The 24190-nt window shown below is 45.2% G+C and overlaps 1 pseudogene; it reads right to left on the bottom strand.

Annotated features, from left to right (window-relative positions):
- Positions 1–24190, bottom strand: part of LOC142189633 (uncharacterized) — a 637493-nt pseudogene that overhangs the window by 218883 nt on the left and 394420 nt on the right.

The following is a 24190-nucleotide window of genomic DNA, read 5'->3' on the forward strand; positions in this document are numbered from 1 at the left end:
CACTAAGGAGGGGAAGAAACCCTCAAGAAGGTGAGTAAGAGTCCAAAGATACGGAGCTGACACTTGTAAAGATGACACTGACTTTCCCTGCAGCTTCAGTCACAACAAGAGATGGTTCGTCCATCGATCTCTTGGAACAGCCACAACTGTCACAGATAGATCTCCCACATTTCTGTCTGGACTACAATCTACTGGCCATAGAGGTGAAGACACTCGGCCCCTGATATTACCAGCACACTGGAACTAACTGTACAGTCCTCCCTGACCCTGACAGAAGAGGAAGTATTACAGCCTAGTACGCAACGTGCAACAACAAGTGACTAATGCAGAGGAGAAAGTGGCCAACGGGAATCTGTAGGTTTGTGACTTAGTGAAATGAGCAGAATCTTACATGATGGTATAGAGGACGTAGAGAATGGGCCCCGCTGTAGGGACATGAGAGGAATGAGTGTCCCGGAGAATGTTCCATCCAGAGATCTAACACAGATAAAGGGGCTTGTAAAAGTATTCACACCCCTATAGCAATACTTTGTAGAGCCGCCTTTGGCTACAATTGCGGCTACAAGTCTTTTGGGCTCGGTCTCTACCAGCTTTGCACATCTAGAGATGAGATTTCTTCTTCTTCTTTGCAGCCAGATTGGATGGAGCGTCTGTGAAGAGCAATTTTCATGTCTTGCCACAGATGCTCAATGGGATTTAGGTCTGGACTGTGACTGGGCCGTTCTAAGAGCGGAATATTCTGTGATCGAAACCATTCATTGGAGCTCGGGCTGGAGGTTTAGGGTCATTGCTGGAAGGTGAATCTCCTGCCAAGTCTCAGGTCTATTGTAGGATCCAACAGGGCCCCAAGGAGGACATTATAGTGTGTGGGGGCCACAGGGAGGACGTTATAGTGTGTGGGGGCCACGAGGAGGACATTATAATGTGTGGGGGCCACAAGGAGGACATTATAGTGTGTGGGGGCCACAAGGAGGACATTATAGTGTGTGGGGGCCACAGGGAGGACATTATAGTGTGTGGGGGCCACAGGGAGGACATTATAGTGTGTGGGGGCCACGAGGAGGACATTATAGTGTGTGGGGGCCACAAGGAGGACATTATAGTGTGTGGGGGCCACAGGGAGGACAATATAGTGTGTGGGGGCCACAGGGAGGACATTATAGTGTGTGGGGGCCACAGGGAGGACATTATAGTGTGTGGGGGCCACAGGGAGGACATTATAGTGTGTGGGGGCCACAGGGAGGACATTATAGTGTGTGGGGGCCACAGGGAGGACATTATAATGTGTGGGGGCCACAGGGAGGACATTATAGTGTGTGGGGGCCACAGGGAGGACATTATAGTGTGTGGGGGCCACAAGGAGGACATTATAGTGTGTGGGGGCCACAGGGAGGACAATATAGTGTGTGGGGGCCACAGGGAGGACATTATAGTGTGTGGGGGCCACAGGGAGGACATTATAGTGTGTGGGGGCCACAGGGAGGACATTATAGTGTGTGGGGGCCACAGGGAGGACATTATAGTGTGTGGGGGCCACAGGGAGGACATTATAGTGTGTGGGGGCCACGAGGAGGGAGACTGAATGTATGAGAAGGGCTGAGAGCGAGCACTTACCTCCTCGGTAAAGGTGAAGGCTAAATACTAGACACCGTAAGGACCTTCTGACGTCACAAGGTCACATGACCGGATGGGCGTGTCTTTAATTGTAAGCAGGACCTTCCACTGTATCCTGTGTAGTGGAGTAACATGGAGAGCTGCTGTGAGTTGCAGGGTGTAGTGAGGGGGAAGATACAGTAGGTGGCCTGCAGGGAGCAGTGTAGAGGGGGAGAGATTTGGGGGGAAAGATGTGGGGCGCAGGGTGTAGTGTGGGGGGAGAGATGTGGGTGCAGAGTGTAGTGTGGGGGGACAGATGTGGGGTGCAGGGTGTAGTGTGGGTGGGACAGATGTGGGGTGCGGGGGGACAGATGTGGGGTGCAGGGGGACAGATGTGGGGTGCAGGGTGTTTGGGGGACAGATGTGGGGTGTGGGGGGGACAGATGTGGGGGGGGGACAGATGTGGGGTGCAGGGTGTAGTGTGGGTGGGACAGATGTGGGGTGCAGGGGGGACAGATGTGGGGTGTGGGGGGGACAGATGTGGGGTGCAGGGTGTAGTGTGGGGGGGACAGATGTGGGGTGCAGGGGGGGACAGATGTGGGGTGTGGGGGGACAGATGTGGGGTGCAGGGTGTAGTGTGGGGGGGACAGATGTGGGGTGCATTGTGTAGTGTGGGGGGGACAGATGTGGGGTGCAGGGTGTAGTGTTGGAGGAGAGATGTGGGGTGCACGGTGGACTGGGGGGGAGATGATGGGTGCATGGTGTTCTGTAGGAGGAGAGATGCAGGGTGTACTGTGGGGGGTGGATGTGGGGCACACAATTGACTGTGGGGGTGGGGGGAGGTGTGGGGTGCCTGGTGAATTCGGGGGGAGGATTTAGAGCTCTGTTACTTTAGGGGATGACAAGCTATGGTTGATGCTTGGTGGATTTAGGGTAAGTTCACACTGGTTTTTTTGGTCAGGATTTTGAGGCCATATCCGCCTCCTGACCATACAGACAGCTACCATTGAAACGAATAGGAGCCGGTCTGTTCTTTTTTTCTGAGAGCCGTTTGTTCCAGCTCCCGGAGAATAGAACGGACATGCTCATTCTTCAGGCCGAGTCACCTCCCAACATCCACCTGAAAACACTCCGTCCTCCCGACTAGGCGCATTCATTTGGACCTAATACGGAGCGGAGTGCGCTGCACCGACATCCAGTTATGGCTACCCGTATTTTGTACCGAAACCTGAGGCAGCCTCCGCCTCAGGTTCCGGTCCAAAATACCCCATGTGAACCCGGCCTAAGGTTTGCATAAGAGGCGCAAAGAAACTCCTCCATTGGCGGTGCAGAGGTGATTGACCATGTACTTTAGGTTAAAGCCCCACACAGGGGTGTGAAAATATAAAAAAATATGATTATATATCTATCAATAAAACTGATAGTAATGAAATACTGTCAACTCAGCCATGGAAAGAACAGCCCTTAAAGCGGCTGAGTCCTGAGACAGTGAGAATCACCGAAATACAGGACATATACATTAAAATACTGAGATTGTCTGAAGAATTTTTATGATTATATTGCAAATATCTGGCCCTAAAGGGGCCAGGACTGAGAGCAACCAGTATATATATATATATATTCCTCAGAGATTTTGGTCCATATTGACATGATGGCATCACACAGTTGCCGCAGATTTGTCGGCTGCACATCCATGATGCGAATCTCCCATTCCACCACATCCCAAAGATGCTTCTCTATTGGATTGAGATCTGGTGACTGTGGAGGCCATTGGAGTACAGTGAACTCATTGTCATGTTCAAGAAACCAGTCTGAGATGATTCCAGCTTTATGACATGGCATTGCATTATCCTGCTGAAAGTAGCCATCAGATGTTGGGTACATTGTGGTCATAAAGGGATGGACATGGTCAGCAACAATACTCAGGTAGGCTTTGGCGTTGCAACAATGCTCAATTGGTACCAAGGGGCCCAAAGAGTGCCAAGAAAATATTCCCCACACCATGACACCACCACCACCAGCCTGAACCGTTGATACAAGGCAGGATGGATCCATGCTTTCATGTTGTTGACGCCAAATTCTGACCCTACTATCCGAATGTCGCAGCAGAAATCGAGACTCATCAGACCAGGCAACGTTTTTCCAATCTTCAATTGTCCAATTTCGATGAGCTTGTGCAAATTGTAGCCTCAGTTTCCTGTTCTTAGCTGAAAGGAGTGGCACCCGGTGTGGTCTTCTGCTGCTGTAGCCCATCTGCCTCAAAGTTCGACGTACTGTGCGGCGTTCAGAGATGCTCTTCTGGCTACCTTGGTTGTAACGGGTGGCTATTTGAGTCACTGTTGCCTTTCTATCAGCTCGAACCAGTCTGGCCATTCTCCTCTGACCTCTGGCATCAACAACGCATTTCCGCCCACAGAACTGCCGCTCACTGGATGTTTTTTCTTTTTCGGACCATTCTCTGTAAACCCTAGAGATGGTTGTGCGTGAAAATCCCAGTAGATCAGCAGTTTCTGAAATACTCAGACCAGCCCTTCTGGCACCAACAACCATGCCACGTTCAAAGGCACTCAAATCACCTTTCTTCCCCATACTGATGCTCGGTTTGAACTGCAGGAGATTGTCTTGACCATGTCTACATGCCTAAATGCACTGAGTTGCCGCCATGTGATTGGCTGATTAGAAATTAAGTGTTAACGAGCAGTTGGACAGGTGTACCTAATAAAGTGGCCGGTGAGTATATATATATATATATATATATATATATATACACACACACCCAACTTTTGAAGAACAGAAAGAGGGACAAAATGTGTGGCGCTCTGCCCACTTGTGTTGACTCCGCCCATTTTCATTCCTTTTCTTTTTCATGTGCCCCCACACAATATAATCCTCCTACAGTCACACGTACATTATATGCCCCCACATTGTAATGTTCCCTTCCAACTGTCCCACAGTATTAGGTCCCTCTCCTGGTGCCCCAGTTTAAACTGGTGGAAACTAGAGGGGACATGAAACTGGGGCAGCTGGAGGGGGACATTAAACTGGGGTCAACTAGAGGCAGACAGGTCCCCCTCCAGCTACCTCCATGGTTTAATGCCTCCCTCCAGTTGACCCCAGTTTAAGTGCCCCCCTTCATCTACCCCCAGTTTCATGTTCTCCTTCCATCTCTGCCCCTAGGCTACTGAGAGACACACACACTTACCCAGAGACACAGACACACACACACTCCACCCTGCATGACACAGACATGTGTTACTACTTACACAGGGAGACGCTGCTTTGCTGTTCTCTGCACAGGACTATGGAGGGGGAGGGGGGCTCATAGGTCAGGTGTTCAGTCTCCTCTCCTGGCTGAGTGAGAGGTGGGAGGAGGAGACGCAGCAGACAGCCGGGAGAAGGGGCAGTGAGTTTTATACAGAAAACACTCAGGAGCATAAGCGGGACAATCTGTAAACCGTTCGGGACTGCGGGACAAGACTATAAATCCAGGACAGTCCCGCGAAACTGTTGGGAGGTATGTATATATATACCTCCTCCTGTACAGTAACCGTGGTGACAGGACCTGCGATGATGTCACGTGTGTGGGGGATGTAAATGAGTCACAATCTCAGCTGCTCAAGCTAGAGGACCTGTGATGATGTCATAGTCATGTGATCAGTTGGCTTTATACGAGTCACATGAGCAGGTTTTAAGGATCTGTTCTGGAAGAGCTAAAGTTATGTGTGTGACCTGTATGTAGTGGAGCTGTCTGTGTGTGATGTGTATGTAGCGGAGCCGTCTGTGTGTGACGTGGATGTAGTGGAGCTGTCTGTGTGTGATGTGTATGTTACGGAGCTGTCTGTGTGTGACGCGTATGTAATAGAGCCGTCTGTGTGTGCCGTTTATGTAGCGGAGCCGTGTGTGTGTGTGTGTGACATGTATGTAGTAAAGCCGACTGTGTGTGGCATGTATGTAGTAAAGCCGACTGTGTGTGGCATGTATGTAGCAGAGCCGTTTTTGTGTGATGTGTATATAGCGGAGCTGTCTGTGTGTGACGTGTATGTACCAGAGCTGTCTGTGTGACGTGTATGTAGCGGAGCTGTCTGTGTGACGTGTATGTAGCGGAGCTGTCTGTGTGTGAGACGTGTATGTAGCAGAGCTGTCTGTGTGTGACGTGTATGTAATAGAGCCGTCTGTGTGTGACATGTATGTAGCAGAGCTGTCTGTGTGTGACGTGTATGTACCAGAGCTGTCTGTGTGACGTGTATGTACCAGAGCTGTCTGTGTGACGTGTATGTAGCGGAGCTGTCTGTGTGACGTGTATGTAGCAGAGCTGTCTGTGTGTGACGTGTATGTAATAGAGCCGTCTGTGTGTGACATGTATGTAGCAGAGCTGTCTGTGTGTGACGTGTATGTAGTAGAGCTGTCTGTGTGTGATGTGTATGTAGTAGAGCTGACTGTGTGTGGCGTTTATGTAACAGACCCGTCTGTGTGTGACATGTATGTAGTAGAGCCGTGTGTGTGTGGCGTGTATGTAGCGGAGTCGTCTGTGTGTGACGTGTATGTAGCGGAGTCGTCTGTGTGTGTCGTGTATGTAGCAGAGTCATCTGTGTGTGACGTGTACGTAGCAGAGTCGTCTGTGTGTGACGTGTATGTAGCGGAGTCGTCTGTGTGTGTCGTGTATGTAGCAGAGCCGTCTGTGTGTGACGTGTACGTAGCAGAGCTATCTGTGTGTGACGTGTATGTATCAGAGCCATCTGTGTGTGATGTGTATGTAGCAGAGCCGTCTGTGTGTGATGTGTATGTAGTAGAGCTGTCTGTGTGTGACGTGTATGTATCAGAGCCATCTGTGTGTGACGTGTATGTAGCGGAGCCGTCTGTGTGTGACGTGTATGTAGCAGAGCCATCTGTGTGTGACGTGTATGTAGTGGAGCCGTCTGTGTGTGTTATGTATAGCAGAGAGTTAGGATTAGGTGAGAAAAGACCAAGCATTCGAGGAGTTTGGAGATGAAGGGGAGATTGGAGACAGCTCGGTAGTTACCAGCACAGGATGGGAGAATGGAGAAAGTCCTTCATATACTACAATGAGAAGGATTACAGTTGGAGAAACCAGGTCTGGCTGATCCGCTACCCCAGAGACCGTCCAGTGCCCGGCTGGACAAGCGGAAAAGACCATCGAACCCTGTCCATCCCTTTCCAGAGGCTGTTACTTTATCCTATCCTGACCTTGTTATTATACCTCCAGTTGATAGTTGCTTTCTTTTTGGTTTCAGACCTGAAATCCTGTTACTAATTAAGTGGGCGCTCTTATTATTTTCATTGCTATACCTTTGGCGGTCCCTAAACTCTTAATTTTCTATTTGCCTAGGCTACTACACTTAGCCGTTTCATCCCTATAGCTATTAGGGTTTAGCTGTGATGACTGTCCCCATGTCCTCTGCTATGACTTGCTCTCCTCTTCTCCCCGGCGTGCTCCCCTGTATCTGAGTTTGTTACTGTTGATTATTGTTGCTGTTTCCTTCCCCTGACAGTACTCTTTCTACATTGACTATGCATGCTTTACTTTGAGCCCCTGTCTAAGGGCAGGTTCACATCTGCGCCCCGACCTCCGTTATGCAGATATCCGTTTCCTGCCCGAAGTAACAGAATGAATGACAGCGAGCCGAAATCTAGAAAACCGTGAGGAACTGATACAGAAAGTCTATTGGAAAATTGTATATCTTTTTATTGTACATTTGTTTGTCAATATTGGTCTGAAAGTGGACAACCCCTTTAATTAGTTACACGTAGTTTCCGTGTCTATGCTTTTTTTTCTATTTCAAATAAACTTTATTACAAACTTGATATAATTCCTTTTTTTTTGTCTTTCTGACGCTAGGTTCACACCTGCATTCTGGTCTCCGGACGGAAACCACAGACCGGGTCCGGCCATGAGCGTTTTATGCTCTCCGCCGCAAAACCGTTTTTTTAAAATCCGGACACAGAGTACTGCATGTCCGACTGTGTCCGGATTGAAAAACCCGGTTTCGCGGCGAAGAGCATAAAACGCTCACGGCTGGACATTTTTCTCACCCATTCAAATGAATGGGTGAGAAAGACTCCTGCAGGTTTCCGTCTCCTGCCTCTGTTTTATGCAGGAAATGGAAACCTGCATGAACGGAGACGGGGCGCACATGTGAACGAGCCCTTATATGTTCAAATGTTGTAATACATTATATATGCATATATTTGTCTTCGTATTGTATTAAAAGTGGAAAAGACCAGTCTGCCTATATTCCTATATCGCCTACATCAATCCATATACATGCCATACTGTTGATCACACCAAATAAGTCAGATACGTTTAACACTTCATAAACTTTTTCATGGCATTATCTGCTTATTCCATATACCTCAATAAAGACGGGAAGCTATCACCTAGCGTCACATCAGAAACGAAATCATGTTCCACTACTTACGGAACTACTCCTCTTAGACAAATATATTCAGATTACTTGACTCCGTACAGCCCGTCTGTTGTCTTTTACTCCCAGAGCAATAAAAGATGGTTTCGTTCCGAATTCTAAGTGTTTCGTCAAGGTTCCCATTCATAAAAATCTCTTGGTCACGTGTAAACGTCAACCAATAGGGGATCTCAATGATTTGTACAGGACCATCGCCACAAAGTTAAAGGAGCACTGAATACCTCTAGATCATGTCTTTGAGTTATAACAGATAAGTGTTCACACCTATACTCTTTTTAGCACGATATACCTGTATATATACATATATATATAAAACAATCCAGTTGAATTAATATTGCCTGATAGAAGCACCAGTCACAACATACAAAGAATACCACATGACAAAAAAAATAAATAAATATATAAGTATATGCATATCTCAATAACCTTTAAAAAATAAACTGTTCACTAGGAACTGACATAATAGGGATTGAGTCGAAGGGTCTCTTGTATTGCTATACTTTAGCGGATGAAACTATACAATACTAAGTTTAAACCAGCCAAGGGAAAGATAAAAAGAAGAGGTTGTTCCTTACCTTACAGATAGATGACTAACCGAATAGGCTGTAAGTGTAAACAGTGGCCAGGCGTGACGAAGATAGCGTGCATTCAATTCTAGGGGTGCTTTAAACTGGTAGAAAGCGCGCGTAGGTATGCACATGCGCACTAGCAACTATATGATGGCGCAGAAAACGTAAGAAATTCTTTCCCCTTTTAGGTGTTCTAGGATAAAAATATGTGATGAATATGTAATACGTAAGTAATAGATCCGGCAGAATTATGCCGGTTCTGGCTTAGTTTTCCGTAGCGAACGCATGTTGCGCATGCGTGGAGGAAATTGTAAGTCCTCGCGTCATCGGAGATCTCCGTGATGACACGGAGGCCTCCGAATTGTACGCGCATGCGCAGCAGGTATTAGATGGATACTACTACTGTATCCAATAAATATATATGTATATATTTGGTATTTTGTATTTTTTAATTGTAAGGAGACAAACTTATAGAGAACAATTGTCTTGTGTTCTGTATTTTATTAATAGGATAAGTGTGTACAGTTGTAATACACTTGATAAAGGGGAAGCCCCGAAACGCAGTCCGCTGCGTCGTGTATTAACCCCTTCCCGCCGATGGCATTTTTTGATTTTCGTTTTTGACTCCCCTCCCTCTAAACCCCATAACTATTTTATTTCTCCGCTCCCAGAGCCATATGAGGTCTTAATTTTTGCGGGACAAATTTTTCTTCATGATGCTACCATTAATTATTCTATATAATGTACTGGGAAGCAGGAAAAAAATTCAGAATGGGGTGGATTTGAAGAAAAAATGCATTTCTGCGACTTTCTTACGAGCTTTGGTTTTACGGCGTTCACTGTGCAGCCAAAATGACATGTCCCCTATATTCTGTGTTTCGATACGGTTCCAGGGATACCAAATTTATATGGTTTTAGTTACATTTTGACCCCTAAAAAAAATTTCAAAACTGTGTTAAAAAATTTTTTTTCTAAAAGTCGCCATATTCCGACGGCCGTAACTTTTTTATACGTAAGTGTACGGGGATGCATAGGGCGTCTTTTTTTGCGGGGTCGGGTGTACTTTTTAGTTCTACCATTTTCGGGAAATGTTATTGCTTTGATCACTTTTTATTCAAATTTTTATCAGAATCAAAACAGTGAAAAAACGGCAGTTTGGCACTTTCGACTATTTTTCCCGCTACGGCGTTTACCAAACAGGAAAAATATTTTTATGGATTTGTAGAGCGGGCGATTTCGGACGCAGGGATACCTAACATGTATATGTTTCACAGTTTTTAACTACTTTTATATGTGTTCTAGGGAAAGGGGGGTGATTTGAACTTTTAATTCTTTTTATATTTTTTTATATTTTTTTTTAACTTTTTTTTTTTTTTTTTGCATTTATTAGACCCCCTAGGGGTGTTAAACCCCAGGGGGTCTGATCACTAATGCATTGCAAAAAGGCATCCTTTCTTTTGCAGGCTGCATAGACCAGCCTGCAAAAGAGAGGATTTGCAGACAAGCCTGGGAGCCTGTACAAGGCTCCCGGCTGTCATGGCAACGGGACGTCAGCCCTGGAGCATGCTCCAGGAGCCGGCGATCCCAGCCAAAATGGCGGCGCCCATGCGCCGCCGGGAAAATGGCGCCTCCGGCGCCTTTGACCGCGGCGCCGGAGGGGTTAATGCCTCCGATCAGTCCAGGGACCGATCGGAGGCATTAGAGCTGGTTGTCTACTGCTTAAAGCAGTAGACACCCGGTGGCTATGGCGGCCGCCCGGCTCCCGGGCGGTCGCCATAGTTACAGACCCGACATGCGCCGTACTATTATGGCGCATGTCGGGAAGGGGTTAAGAACCTTAATAAAAGAACGTGGTAAATCAACAGATCTGGAGCAAGCGCAGTTCTTTTCTCATCCATTGGTCTGTTGTATTTGTGTCTACTTCACCATCCTAAGGTGACGGATGTTGTTACTGCTGCTGAAAAGCTCCCGCCTACAAAAACCTACTATCCAGTTAGAATAGAAGTCCTGGTGGTTCGCTCGGTGAAATTCTTCATTTTTCCTGCCATCATCGCCTCTTTTGGACCAAAGAGTCGTGTGTGTTTAGGGACAAGAGAGTGAGTGATCAAAAATCTTGATCCTCCCTTGAAGACGTCCTTGTATCACCTAGGAGCAACCCCTTGATATCTTACAAATATGGACTTTATAAACCAGAGATCACACAAACGTGAGGATCTCATAGAACATTATACCCGACCTGCACCAGCCCCCTTGGGAGAGGTTGAACAGGTTTTTAATTTTCCAACTAATGGTAATGATGTGCCTAGTATTTCCAAAGAGGAACTGGGTGATCGGTTTTGGGAACTGGAGGATCTTCTAATTGAAGAATCCAGACACAGCCTTGACCACCGGTTCTTACTTGTCTTAAGGAAGACATTACACCAAGGGGCTTAAGATTCAGAAACCCCTCACCTTTCCCAAATGATGAAATTTTTTCAGAGGAATGGGATTCTTATTTGCATAAATGCACGATAGGTCTAATTGAAAGACTATCACACAAACGTTTACAGCTAGCCAACTGCCTAAATGCAAAGATTGACTCAGCTAAGGTTGAACTTGAAAAATACAAAAATCATACATTGTTCCAGAAAATGAGTAAAGTCCTTTGCTCTAGAAGTATTGAAGTAGAAAGGAACCTTCTGGAGTCTAAGAGTAGTAAGCTAAATAGAGACAGGCGCGACTTTGCAATGGGCAATATTACATTTTGGATATTGAATAAAAGGAACCCGACCAATAAGACACCCAAAATAAATAATCATAAGAATACTGCACTTAGCACCTTCACCCCCTTACATAGGCAGGCCATACGACAATTAAGGCTGAAATCAGGTGATCTAAACACCGAGGAACGTGTTTCCCTAACACCAAAATCTAGAAAATCAAAGTCTGGCAAACCGGCTAATTCAAATTATGGTAAACCTTTGGGGCCAACTGCCACCAAACTACCACCTGATAATAACACTACTGTAAATTCCCATACTGTAAATATGCATACATTACAATTTCAATCCGAACCTAGGAGGACACTTGAACTTACCCACCCCCGCGATTTATCCACCCTAGAGAGTCAAGCAGCCCCAATAACAACTAGTTCCCTAGCAAAGACTCCCATTAACATAAAAGATCTTCCATCGTCAGGAACAACAACCAGTAGTGAAACACCAGTGGCAATAGATTTCCCCAAGACTAATATTCCATTTATTGAACCCAGCAATAATAATACTAATTTGCAACTGCCCCCCACCACATTCATCACCATCAATACAAATCCTCCAAACAATCCTCACCCCATTCCTAAGGCGCCTAGGGATTCACCAAATCCCACCACCCAAACCACCCCTAGTATCCCAAATATATTCTTTGCAACCCACGGCTTGGAATCTCATACGATACTTCCCACCAGTCCAGTTCTGACAGGTATGGATTCACCAACCAATGAGTTTGAAGATTCCCTATACGGAACACCACTATCCGAATCTCAGATTATGAGAGCCATCGAGGAACCAAGTCAATTCAAAAAAGATCATTTTTTAGCCCTTCCTCAAGTCCTTACTCCCCCAACATATCATGTGCAGGAAGTCCCCCTACATACGAGAATCACACGAATATCAGATTTTTTACACCCCGATAGGGACAAAAAGGAAAATCCCGAACAACTCCACAAGTCCGTCAAAATCAAGAGGAAAAGAGGATGTAGGGGAGGAAGAAAGACTAATACAAGCTCTAGACTTAACAAGTCCCAGCCCCAAAAGGAACAAGATGTAATTAAGATGGGGATATTCAATTTATCCGATTACCAATTAACACAATCTGAAATACAATTATTACAAAAAGGCCTATCATTTTGCCCAACACAAAAAATAGATGACCTTGATTTGTTCATAGACTTGAATAAATTTGTAAGGAAGCTCACCCTAAGTAGACATTTTAATATCATTGAAAAAAATGGAACAAGTTCGAATTCCCACACAGGAATACTTAGTGCTCCAACCTCCAGTACCAATCATGAGCCTGATCAGGCTCAAGCGGTTATGGAGGAATCGGCTAAATCACCTCAACCTATTAGTACCTATTTGAAACCCAAATCAAGTTTCAATCCACTTCATCATAAAGGGGCTAATATTCAAACTTTTTACTCCCTGGTTTCTTCAGAATTCAGGAAATTACCAAATAAAAGTGATGTTCCAACTAATTTGACAAAGCCTGAAAGAAAGGCCATGAATACCTTAAAAAACAATCCGTAAATTATTATCAGAAGCGCGGACAAGGGAGGTGGCATTGTAGTTCAAAACCGCAAAACATACCGTATTTTTCGGACTATAAGACGCACTTTTTTCCCCAAAAATTTCGAAGGAAAATGAGGGTGCGTCTTATAGTCCGAATGTTGGGGAGGAGCGGATTTGCAGCATGGCCGCGCTACTGCCACCGCTGGTTTTCTTCAGCGGCAGGAGCGTGACAATCTGCAGGCCCCAGCAGCTAAGACACTCCCCGGCATCCGCCGGTCTATTACAGCAGATGCCGGGGACTGTCTTAGCTGCCGGGGACTGCAGATTGCCACGCTCCTGCCACTGAAGAAAACCAGCGGTGGCAGTAGCGCGGCCATGCTGTAAATCCGCTCCTCCTCCACAGGTCCCGGAAGTCAGTTAGCCCCGGGGCCGGTCCCCACCGGCCCCATACCTTTAGTGATGCAGGCCGGCTCCTGCACGGCGAGGCCGCAGGAGCCGACCTGTTCCGATGACAGCTGGGAGCCTAATGAAGGCTCCCAGGCTTGTCATAGATATATATTACTATCGCGGCTGGTCTATGACACTCCGCGATAGTAATGTATAGAATCTCCCATAGACGGCAATACACTTGTATTGCCGTCTATGGGACTTGCAATCAAATGATTGCAGGTTCAAGCCCCCTAGGCGGGGGATAATAAAATAGTAAAACAAATAAAAAAAAACACTTAAAAAAATATAATAAAAAAATAAAATAAATAAAAGTTCACCTCCTTTCCCTAGAATACATATAAAAGTATAACATTACTGTGAAACATACACATTAGGTATCCCTGTGTCTGAAAATGCCCGGTCTACTAATATTTTTATGTACAGTGAACGTCAAAATCAAAAGTGCTAAACTGCCGGGTTTTTCTCTCTGTTTTGCCTCTGAATTAAATAAAAGGTGATCTAAGCAATAAACATTTCCCAAAATGGTATATCTAAAAAGTACACCTGGCCCCACAAAAAAAAACGCCCTATACATCCCCGTACAGCTGCAGGGTCACCTGTCAATGTGGCCTTGCAGCTGTTCCAAAACTACAACTCCCATATATTAAATATTTTACCATTTTTTGCCTGAAAATTTTTTTCCCTATTTTTCTCCTCTAAAACGTCTTATAGTCCAGTGCGTCTTATAGTCCGAAAAATACGGTACATATACGAAGCCACTCGAATCTTGTCAGATACAAGTTATTATAAAATGATTGCCACAGATCCAACTCCTAAACATCATTTAGAATATACAGATCTTATACTGAAAGCCCATGCAAATGGGGTCCTCACTAAAAAAGAAAGGGAATACCTACTAGTTAAGAATCCCACAGCAGCATTATACTACCATCTGCCGAAGATTCACAAGGACCAAAAAAATCCCCTGGGTCGTCCAATCATTTCAGGGATCAATTCATTGACAAGAAATCTATCCCATTATATTGATTTACTGTTACAAAAATATGTTGTTAATCTGCCCTCATATCTGAAAGACTCTGTAACATTACTCGATAAAATTCTTCCCATTGAATGGGGAGCAGACTTCCATTGGGCCACCTTAGATGTGACGGCCCTGTACAGCAATATTGCACATAAAGGTATAGAAGCCATTCGTAGCTATCTGATACTAGATGATTCAATGCCAACAGCCCAAAAAAACTTCATATTAGAAGGAATTAAATTTATATTATCTCATAACGTGTTTACATTCGAACAAAAAACATATATACAGGTGAAAGGTACGGCCATGGGGACAAAGTTTGCCCCAGCCTTTGCCAATCTCTTTATGGGCCGATTCGAAGAATCTCTCATACTTAGTACACATCCATGGTCAAGTAATATTGTATTATATAAACGTTATATTGACGACCTACTGTTTATTTGGAAGGGGTCGGTGGAAGCATTTCATGAATTTACTACATATCTAAATGATAACGATTGGGGGATTACATTAACAGGGAAAATTGATAAGTCAGAAATAGAATATCTTGACTTAGTCTTAATGGGTAATACAAGGGGAATCCAGACGAAAACCTTTTTTAAAAAAGTTGACAGCAACAGTTTATTGAATTTTAGAAGTCTCCATTACCATAAATGGAAAAGAAATGTCCCATTTGGACAATTCAAAAGGCTAAAACGGAATTGTACAAACGAAACAGACTATCAGGCCCAAAGTGCCATTATGACCAAAAGATTTAAAGAGAAAAAATACCCCGAATCTATAATTAAAGAAGCCCAACTCAAGGCTGCCAACCTTACACAGAAAGAATGTTTGATTACCAACAAGGTCAAAAATCCTGAAAATAAGTTCAAATATAATTTTATTACTTCCTTCAACGTCGCCCATAATTCAGTACGTAAAATCCTGGAGAAACATTGGCATGTGTTATTAAATGATCAGCACCTCAAGACAACCCTTCCCAGCAAGCCTGCAATTACGTTTCGGCGAGCCCGTACATTGAAAAGCATTATTGCACCCAGTAAGCTCAGACATCATAATAACAAAAATAGCATAAGTACACTGGCAACCAGTAGGATCACAGGTAGTTACAAGTGCGGTCATTCAAAATGCAAGTGTTGCCTCAATATATCGCATAATAAAAAAGAAGTGAAAAGTACATCCACTCAGGAAACATTCCCAATCAAACATAGATTGGACTGTTCTTCTACATACAGTCCTATGAAAAAGTTTGGGCACCCCTATTAATCTTAATCATTTTTAGTTCTAAATATTTTGATGTTTGCAACAGCCATTTCAGTTTGATATATCTAATAACTGATGGACACAGTAATATTTCAGGATTGAAATGAGGTTTATTGTACTAACAGAAAATGTGCAATATGCATTAAACCAAAATTTGACCGGTGCAAAAGTATGGGCACCTCAACAGAAAAGTGACATTAATATTTAGTAGATCCTCCTTTTGCAAAGATAACAGCCTCTAGTCGCTTCCTGTAGCTTTTAATCAGTTCCTGGATCCTGGATAAAGGTATTTTGGACAAACAATTCAAGTTCAGTTAAGTTAGATGGTCGCCGAGCATGGACAGCCCGCTTCAAATCATCCCACAGATGTTCAATGATATTCAGGTCTGGGGACTGGGATGGCCATTCCAGAACATTGTAATTGTTCCTCTGCATGAATGCCTGAGGATTTGGAGCGGTGTTTTGGATCATTGTCTTGCTGAAATATCCATCCCCGGCGTAACTTCAACTTCGTCACTGATTCTTGAACATTATTCTCAAGAATCTGCTGATACTGAGTGGAATCCATGCGACTCTCAACTTTAACAAGATTCCCGATGCCGGCATTGGCCACACAGCCCCAAAGCATGATGGAACCTCCACCAAATTTTACAGTGGGTAGCATGTGTTTTTCTTGGAATGCTGTTTCTTTTTGGACGCCATGCATAACGCCTTTTTTTATAACCAAACAACTCAATTTTTGTTTCCAAAATGAAGCTGCCTTGTCCAAATGTGCTTTTTCATACCTCAGGCAACTCTATTTGTGGCGTACGTGCAGAAACGGCTTCTTTCTCATCAGTCTCCCATACAGCTTCTATTTGTGCAAAGTGCGCTGTATAGTTGACCGATGCACAGTGACACCATCTGCAGCAAGATGATGCTGCAGCTCTTTGGAGGTGGTCTGTGGATTGTCCTTGACTGTTCTCACCATTCTTCTTCTCTGCCTTTCTGATATTTTTCTTGGCCTGCCACTTCTGGGCTTAACAAGAACTGTCCCTGTGGTCTTCCATTTCCTTACTATGTTCCTCACAGTGGAAACTGACAGGTTAAATCTCTGAGACAACTTTTTGTATCCTTCCCCTGAACAACTATGTTGAACAATCTTTGTTTTCAGATCATTTGAGAGTTGTTTTGAGTAGCCCATGATGCCACTCTTCAGAGGAGATTCAAATAGGAGATCAACTTGCAATTGGCCACCTTAAATACCTTTTCTTATGATTGGATACATCTGGCTATGAAGTTCAAAGCTCACTGAGGTTACAAAACCAATTTTGTGCTTCAGTAAGTCAGTAAAAAGTAGTTAGGGGAATTCAAATCAATAAAATGATAAGGGTGCCCATACTTTTGCACCGGTCAAATTTTGGTTTAATGCATATTGCACATTTTCTGTTAGTACAATAAACCTCATTTCAATCCTGAAATATTACTGTGTCCATCAGTTATTAGATATATCAAACTGAAATGGCTGTTGCAAACACCAAAATATTTAGAACTAAAAATGATTAAGATTAATAGGGGTGCCCAAACTTTTTCATAGGACTGTATGTGGTCTACGTCCTAACTTGCCAATGTGGGATTCAATATGTGGGACGAACCACCATGGCGTTACGCGATCGGATAAAGAAACAGGTTTAACGTTAATAAAGGTTATGAAAAACATAGTGTTTCTCGCCATGCCAAAACTAAACATAACTGTGATTTTTCCCAATTTTTAGTCACCCCTCTAGAACAAATTCCTAACAGTGTTACTAATAGGTTTGAGACCTTAAGAAAAAAAGAAATGTTTTGGATTTATAAAATCAATACCCTCTATCCTGATGGGCTTAATGAGGCTCTCGAAGATATATCATACTAAGCCAGGTGGTACTACTGTATCCAATAAATACATAAAAAGACTTCTAAAATTCAAAATGCATTTATATTTATATCATTCTTTTTATGTATATTATTTATTTTATGTTTGTGTTAAACTATTAAATTAATATGCTTTTGTAGTTATAAACTTGTTTTTATATATATCAGTCTGTACAATCTGTAACATGTTTTTGGTTATTAACTAGAGATGAGCGAACACTAAAATGTTCGAGGTTCGAAATTCGATTCGAACAGCCGCTCACTGTTCGAGTGTTCGAATGGGTTTCGAACCCCATTATAGTCTATGGGGAACATAAACTCGTTAAGGGGGAAACCCAAATTCGTGTCTGGAGGGTCACCAAGTCCACTATGACACCCCAGGAAATGATACCAACACCCTGGAATGACACTGGGACAGCAGGGGAAGCATGTCTGGGGGCATAAAAGTCACTTTATTTCATGGAAATCCCTGTCAGTTTGCGATTTTCGCAAGCTAACTTTTCCCCATAGAAATGCATTGGCCAGTGCTGATTGGCCAGAGTACGGAACTCGACCAATCAGCGCTGGCTCTGCTGGAGGAGGCGGAGTCTAAGATAGCTCCACACCAGTCTCCATTCAGGTCCGACCTTAGACTCCGCCTCCTCCGGCAGAGCCAGCGCTGATTGGCCGAAGGCTGGCCAATGCATTCCTATGCGAATGCAGACTTAGCAGTGCTGAGTCAGTTTTGCTCAACTACACATCTGATGCACACTCGGCACTGCTACATCAGATGTAGCAATCTGATGTAGCAGAGCCGAGGGTGCACTAGAACCCCTGTGCAAACTCAGTTCACGCTAATAGAATGCATTGGCCAGCGCTGATTGGCCAATGCATTCTATTAGCCCGATGAAGTAGAGCTGAATGTGTGTGCTAAGCACACACATTCAGCACTGCTTCATCAAGCCAATACAATGCATTAGCCAGTGCTGATTGGCCAGAGTACGGAATTCGGCCAATCAGCGCTGGCCAATGCATTCTATTAGCCCGATGAAGTAGAGCTGAATGTGTGTGCTAAGCACACACATTCAGCACTGCTTCATCAAGCCAATACAATGCATTAGCCAGTGCTGATTGGCCAGAGTACGGAATTCGGCCAATCAGCGCTGGCTCTGCTGGAGGAGGCGGAGTCTAAGGTCGGACCTGAATGGAGACTGGTGTGGAGCGATCTTAGACTCCGCCTCCTCCAGCAGAGCCAGCGCTGATTGGCCGAATTCCGTACTCTGGCCAATCAGCACTGGCTAATGCATTGTATTGGCGTGATGAAGCAGTGCTGAATGTGTGTGCTTAGCACACACATTCAGCTCTACTTCATCGGGCTAATAGAATGCATTGGCCAGCGCTGATTGGCCGAATTCCGTACTCTGGCCAATCAGTGCTGGCCAATGCATTCTATTAGCTTGATGAAGCAGAGTGTGCACAAGGGTTCAAGCGCACCCTCGGCTCTGATGTAGCAGAGCCGAGGCTGCACAAGGGTTCAAGCGCACCCTCGGCTCTGATGTAGGAGAGCCGAGGGTGCACTTGAACCCTTGTGCAGCCTCGGCTCTGCTACATCAGAGCCGAGGGTGCGCTTGAACCCTTGTGCACACTCTGCTTCATCAAGCTAATAGAATGCATTGGCCAGCGCTGATTGGCCAATGTATTCTATTAGCCTGATGAAGTAGAGCTGAATGTGTGTGCTAAGCACACACATTCAGCTCTACTTCATCGGGCTAATAGAATGCATTGGCCAGCGCTGATTGGCCGAATTCCGTACTCTGGCCAATCAGTGCTGGCCAATGCATTCTATTAGCTTGATGAAGCAGAGTGTGCACAAGGGTTCAAGCGCACCCTCGGCTCTGATGTAGCAGAGCCGAGGCTGCACAAGGGTTCAAGCGCACCCTCGGCTCTGATGTAGGAGAGCCGAGGGTGCACTTGAACCCTTGTGCAGGCTTGGCTCTGCTACATCAGAGCCGAGGGTGCGCTTGAACCCTTGTGCACACTCTGCTTCATCAAGCTAATAGAATGCATTGGCCAGCGCTGATTGGCCAATGTATTCTATTAGCCTGATGAAGTAGAGCTGAATGTGTGTGCTAAGCACACACATTCAGCTCTACTTCATCGGGCTAATAGAATGCATTGGCCAGCGCTGATTGGCCAGAGTACGGAACTCGACCAATCAGCGCTGGCTCTGCTGGAGGAGGCGGAGTCTAAGATCGCTCCACACCAGTCTCCATTCAGGTCCGACCTTAGACTCCGCCTCCTCCAGCAGAGCCAGCGCTGATTGGCCGAATTCCGTACTCTGGCCAATCAGCACTGGCTAATGCATTGTATTGGCGTGATGAAGCAGTGCTGAATGTGTGTGCTTAGCACACACATTCAGCTCTACTTCATCGGGCTAATAGAATGCATTGGCCAATCAGCGCTGGCCAATGCATTCTATTAGCGTGAACTGAGTTTGCACAGGGGTTCTAGTGCACCCTCGGCTCTGCTACATCAGATTGCTACATCTGATGTAGCAGTGCCGAGTGTGCATCAGATGTGTTATTGAGCAAAACTGACTCAGCACTGCTAAGTCTCTGCATTCGCATAGGAATGCATTGGCCAGCCTTCGGCCAATCAGCGCTGGCTCTGCCGGAGGAGGCGGAGTCTAAGGTCGGACCTGAATGGAGACTGGTGTGGAGCGATCTTAGACTCCGCCTCCTCCAGCAGAGCCAGCGCTGATTGGTCGAGTTCCGTACTCTGGCCAATCAGCGCTGGCCAATGCATTCTATTAGCCCGATGAAGTAGAGCTGAATGTGTGTGCTTAGCACACACATTCAGCTCTACTTCATCAGGCTAATAGAATACATTGGCCAATCAGCGCTGGCCAATGCATTCTATTAGCTTGATGAAGCAGAGTGTGCACAAGGGTTCAAGCGCACCCTCGGCTCTGATGTAGCAGAGCTGAGGGTGCACAAGGGTTCAAGTGCACCCTCGGCTCTCCTACATCAGAGCCGAGGGTGCGCTTGAACCCTTGTGCAGCCTCGGCTCTGCTACATCAGAGCCGAGGGTGCGCTTGAACCCTTGTGCACACTCTGCTTCATCAAGCTAATAGAATGCATTGGCCAGCACTGATTGGCCAGAGTACGGAATTCGGCCAATCAGCGCTGGCCAATGCATCCCTATGGGAAAAAGTTTATCTCACAAAAATCACAATTACACACCTGATAGAGCCCCAAAAAGTTATTTTTAATAACATTCCCCCCTAAATAAAGGTTATCCCTAGCTATCCCTGCCTGTACAGCTATCCCTGTCTCATAGTCACAAAGTTCACATTCTCATATGACCCGGATTTGAAATCCACTATTCGTCTAAAATGGAGGTCACCTGATTTCGGCAGCCAATGACTTTTTCCAATTTTTTTCAATGCCCCCAGTGTCGTAGTTCCTGTCCCACCTCCCCTGCGCTGTTATTGGTGCAAAAAAGGCGCCAGGGAAGGTGGGAGGGGAATCGAATTTTGGCGCACTTTACCACGTGGTGTTCGATTCGATTCGAACATGGCGAACACCCTGATATCCGATCGAACATGTGTTCGATAGAACACTGTTCGCTCATCTCTATTATTAACCCTTCTTGATTTTAAATAGTGATCACTAATATATTATGATTGTACTATATGTCTGTTACTACTATTTTTATATATAGATGCAATCTAACCTATTTGCCGAATACAGCCACAATAGATATAGACTCTATGAATCCGGTTCATGATCATGTTTATACCAAGCACAGACAGACCCTGAGCCGGTACAGACTGAGCGCCCACAACCTAGAGATAGAGACGGGGCGATACAGGCAGACGTACAAGCCACGGGAGAACAGACTGTGCCAGCACTGTGACCTGGGGGCCCTAGAAGACGAGACCCACTTCCTGCTACACTGCACCAAATACTCAGCTGTGAGGGCCGTCTACTACCAAAGACTCTCTGCCCACATCCCAGACTTCATATCTGCAGACGAGAAGAGGAAACTCTACATCCTACTGGGAGAAGAAGAGGCCACTGTGGAGATCACTGCCCAAAACGTGGCAAGCTGTCACCAAACAAGAGGAAGATGAGACTCCACGGACTGTTATATTTATCCCAATACACCCGCCTCACCCCACCCCCACCTCCAACCCACCCCCACCTCCAACCCCCCCATATAGCGGTCACCAACGAAGAGGAAGATGAGACTCCATGGACTGCTATATTTATCCCAATACACCCGCCCCGCCCCACCCCCACCTTCAACCCCACCCCCCCATATAGCGGTCACCAACGAAGAGGAAGATGAGACTCCATGGACTGTTATAACCCAAACCACCCCCCCATACCCACCACCCACCCAACCCAACTCCCCCCCCCCCCCCCCGCTTTACTAGCTTTGGCAATGCCACATACCTATTCGGACATGCCAATAAAGCATTTTTGATTTGATTTGATTACTCTATCAGCGTAATATTCTGCACTGGGCATGCGGAGGACTTCGGAGGTCTCCGTAACCCAGTGGCGACGTCCGAAGTTGTTATAATCCATCTAATACCTGCTGCGCATGCGCATGCAATTCGGAGGCCTCCGTGTCATCACGGAGATCTCCGATGACGCGAGGACTTGCAATTTCCTCCACGCATGCGCAACATGCGTTCGCTACGGAAAACTAAGCCAGAACCGGCATAATTCTACCGGATCTATTACTTACGTATTACATATTCATCACATATTTTTATCCTAGAACACCTAAAAGGGGAAAGAATTTCTTACGTTTTCTGCACCATCATATAGTTGCTAGTGCGCATGTGCATACCTACGCGCGCTTTCTACCAGTTTAAAGCACCCCTAGAATTGAATGCACGCTATCTTCGTCACGCCTGGCCACTGTTTACACTTACAGCCTATTCGGTTAGTCATCTATCTGTAAGGTAAGGAACAACCTCTTCTTTTTATCTTTCCCTTGGCTGGTTTAAACTTAGTATTGTATAGTTTCATCCGCTAAAGTATAGCAATACAAGAGACCCTTCGACTCAATCCCTATTATGTCAGTTTCTAGTGAACAGTTTATTTTTTAAAGGTTATTGGGATATGCATATACTTATATATATATTTATTTTTTTTGTCATGTGGTATTCTTTGTATGTTGTGACTGATGCTTCTATCAGGCAATATTAATTCAACTGGATTGTTTTATATATATGTATATACTGTGTATATATATGTATAAATTTTTATATTTCTTGTGCATTTGGTATTTTGTATCTTTTAATTGTAAGGAGACAAAGTTATAGAGAACAACTGTCTTGTGTTCTGTATTTTATTAATAGGATAAGTGTGTACAGTTGTAATACACTTGATAAAGGGGAAGCCCCGAAACGCAGTCCGCTGCGTCGTGTATTAAGAACCTTAATAAAAGAACGTGGTAAATCAACGGATCTGGAGCAAGCGCAGTTCTTTTCTCATCCATTGGTATGTTGTATTTGAGTGAAAGGAGCGGAGAACAGCTCCGGGGAGCTGAGAAAGTTGGGGTTATTGTTCGTGGAAGATTGGGAATTTTGGGAGGAAGGAGGACAAGACTGTTGGGTAGGAGGAGGAGAAGAGGTAGAGGCTGACTGGCTGGTGGACAATGTGCTGTAAGCGTTATCCGACAGCCATTACAAGACCTGTTCCTGGTTCTCGGGCCTACTAAGGTTTGTACCATGCAGCCTAGTTAATGTGGCAAGCAACCCTGGGACTGTGGAGCGGCGCAATGCTTGCTGCCCCACAGGAGTAGGCACGGGACGCCCTGTGACTTCACCGGTAACTTGCTCCTCAGAACCATTCCCCCGACCTCGCCCACGGCCTCGACCTTTCCCGGGAGCCTTGCGCATTTTAATATGCTTTCCTGGCTTAAACACACTCAGAACCTGGGTGTATATGCCAATACCAAGAAATTAAGGGTGTATGTAGGCCCCAATTTATTTGGTGGAATTAGCACTCAGAACCTGGGTGTTTATGCCAATATCAAGAAATTAAGGGGGGATGCAGGCCCCAATATATTTGGGGAATTAACACTCAGAACCTGGGTGAATATGCCAATAGCTAGAAATGCCGGTGGTATACAGGCACAAATTTATTTGGGGAATTTACACTCAGAACCTGGCACTATATGCCAATAGCAACACATGAAGGGTGGTATGAAGGCCCCAATTTTTTAGGGGAATTTACACTCAGAAACTGGCACTATATGCCAATAGCAACAAATGAAGGGTGTATGTAGCCCCAATTTTATTCTTGGGGGATTACACACAGTGTATTCAAGTTAGTTTCAGGGGTGGGGGTGCACACTGTTGGAACGTGGATTGGGGGTATATAGGGTATATGGGAATACACTTTCAGTGTATCCCACTCAGGATCATCCACACTGTGGAAAGATGGGTTGCGCAGATACAGCCTGTCAATGTGCCACTGTGAGGGGTTAATTCCAGTTCTTAAAACTGTAACTTGAAAAATAGAGAAAAATAAGCTAACCACTAACCCTGAGCGTGTAGCCAGGAGTAACAGATAAGATGCTCCCAGTAACCCTGAGGCTTATATTTTGACTAAATGTGCTGATCTTTGTGTCAATGTGCGTATTAGAATATATCGAGTTAAAACCAGTTCTTCGTTGCCCCTCCGTACTACA

Source organism: Leptodactylus fuscus, chromosome 1 (genome assembly GCF_031893055.1).
Source record: "Leptodactylus fuscus isolate aLepFus1 chromosome 1, aLepFus1.hap2, whole genome shotgun sequence".
NCBI classification, from domain to species: domain Eukaryota; kingdom Metazoa; phylum Chordata; class Amphibia; order Anura; family Leptodactylidae; genus Leptodactylus; species Leptodactylus fuscus.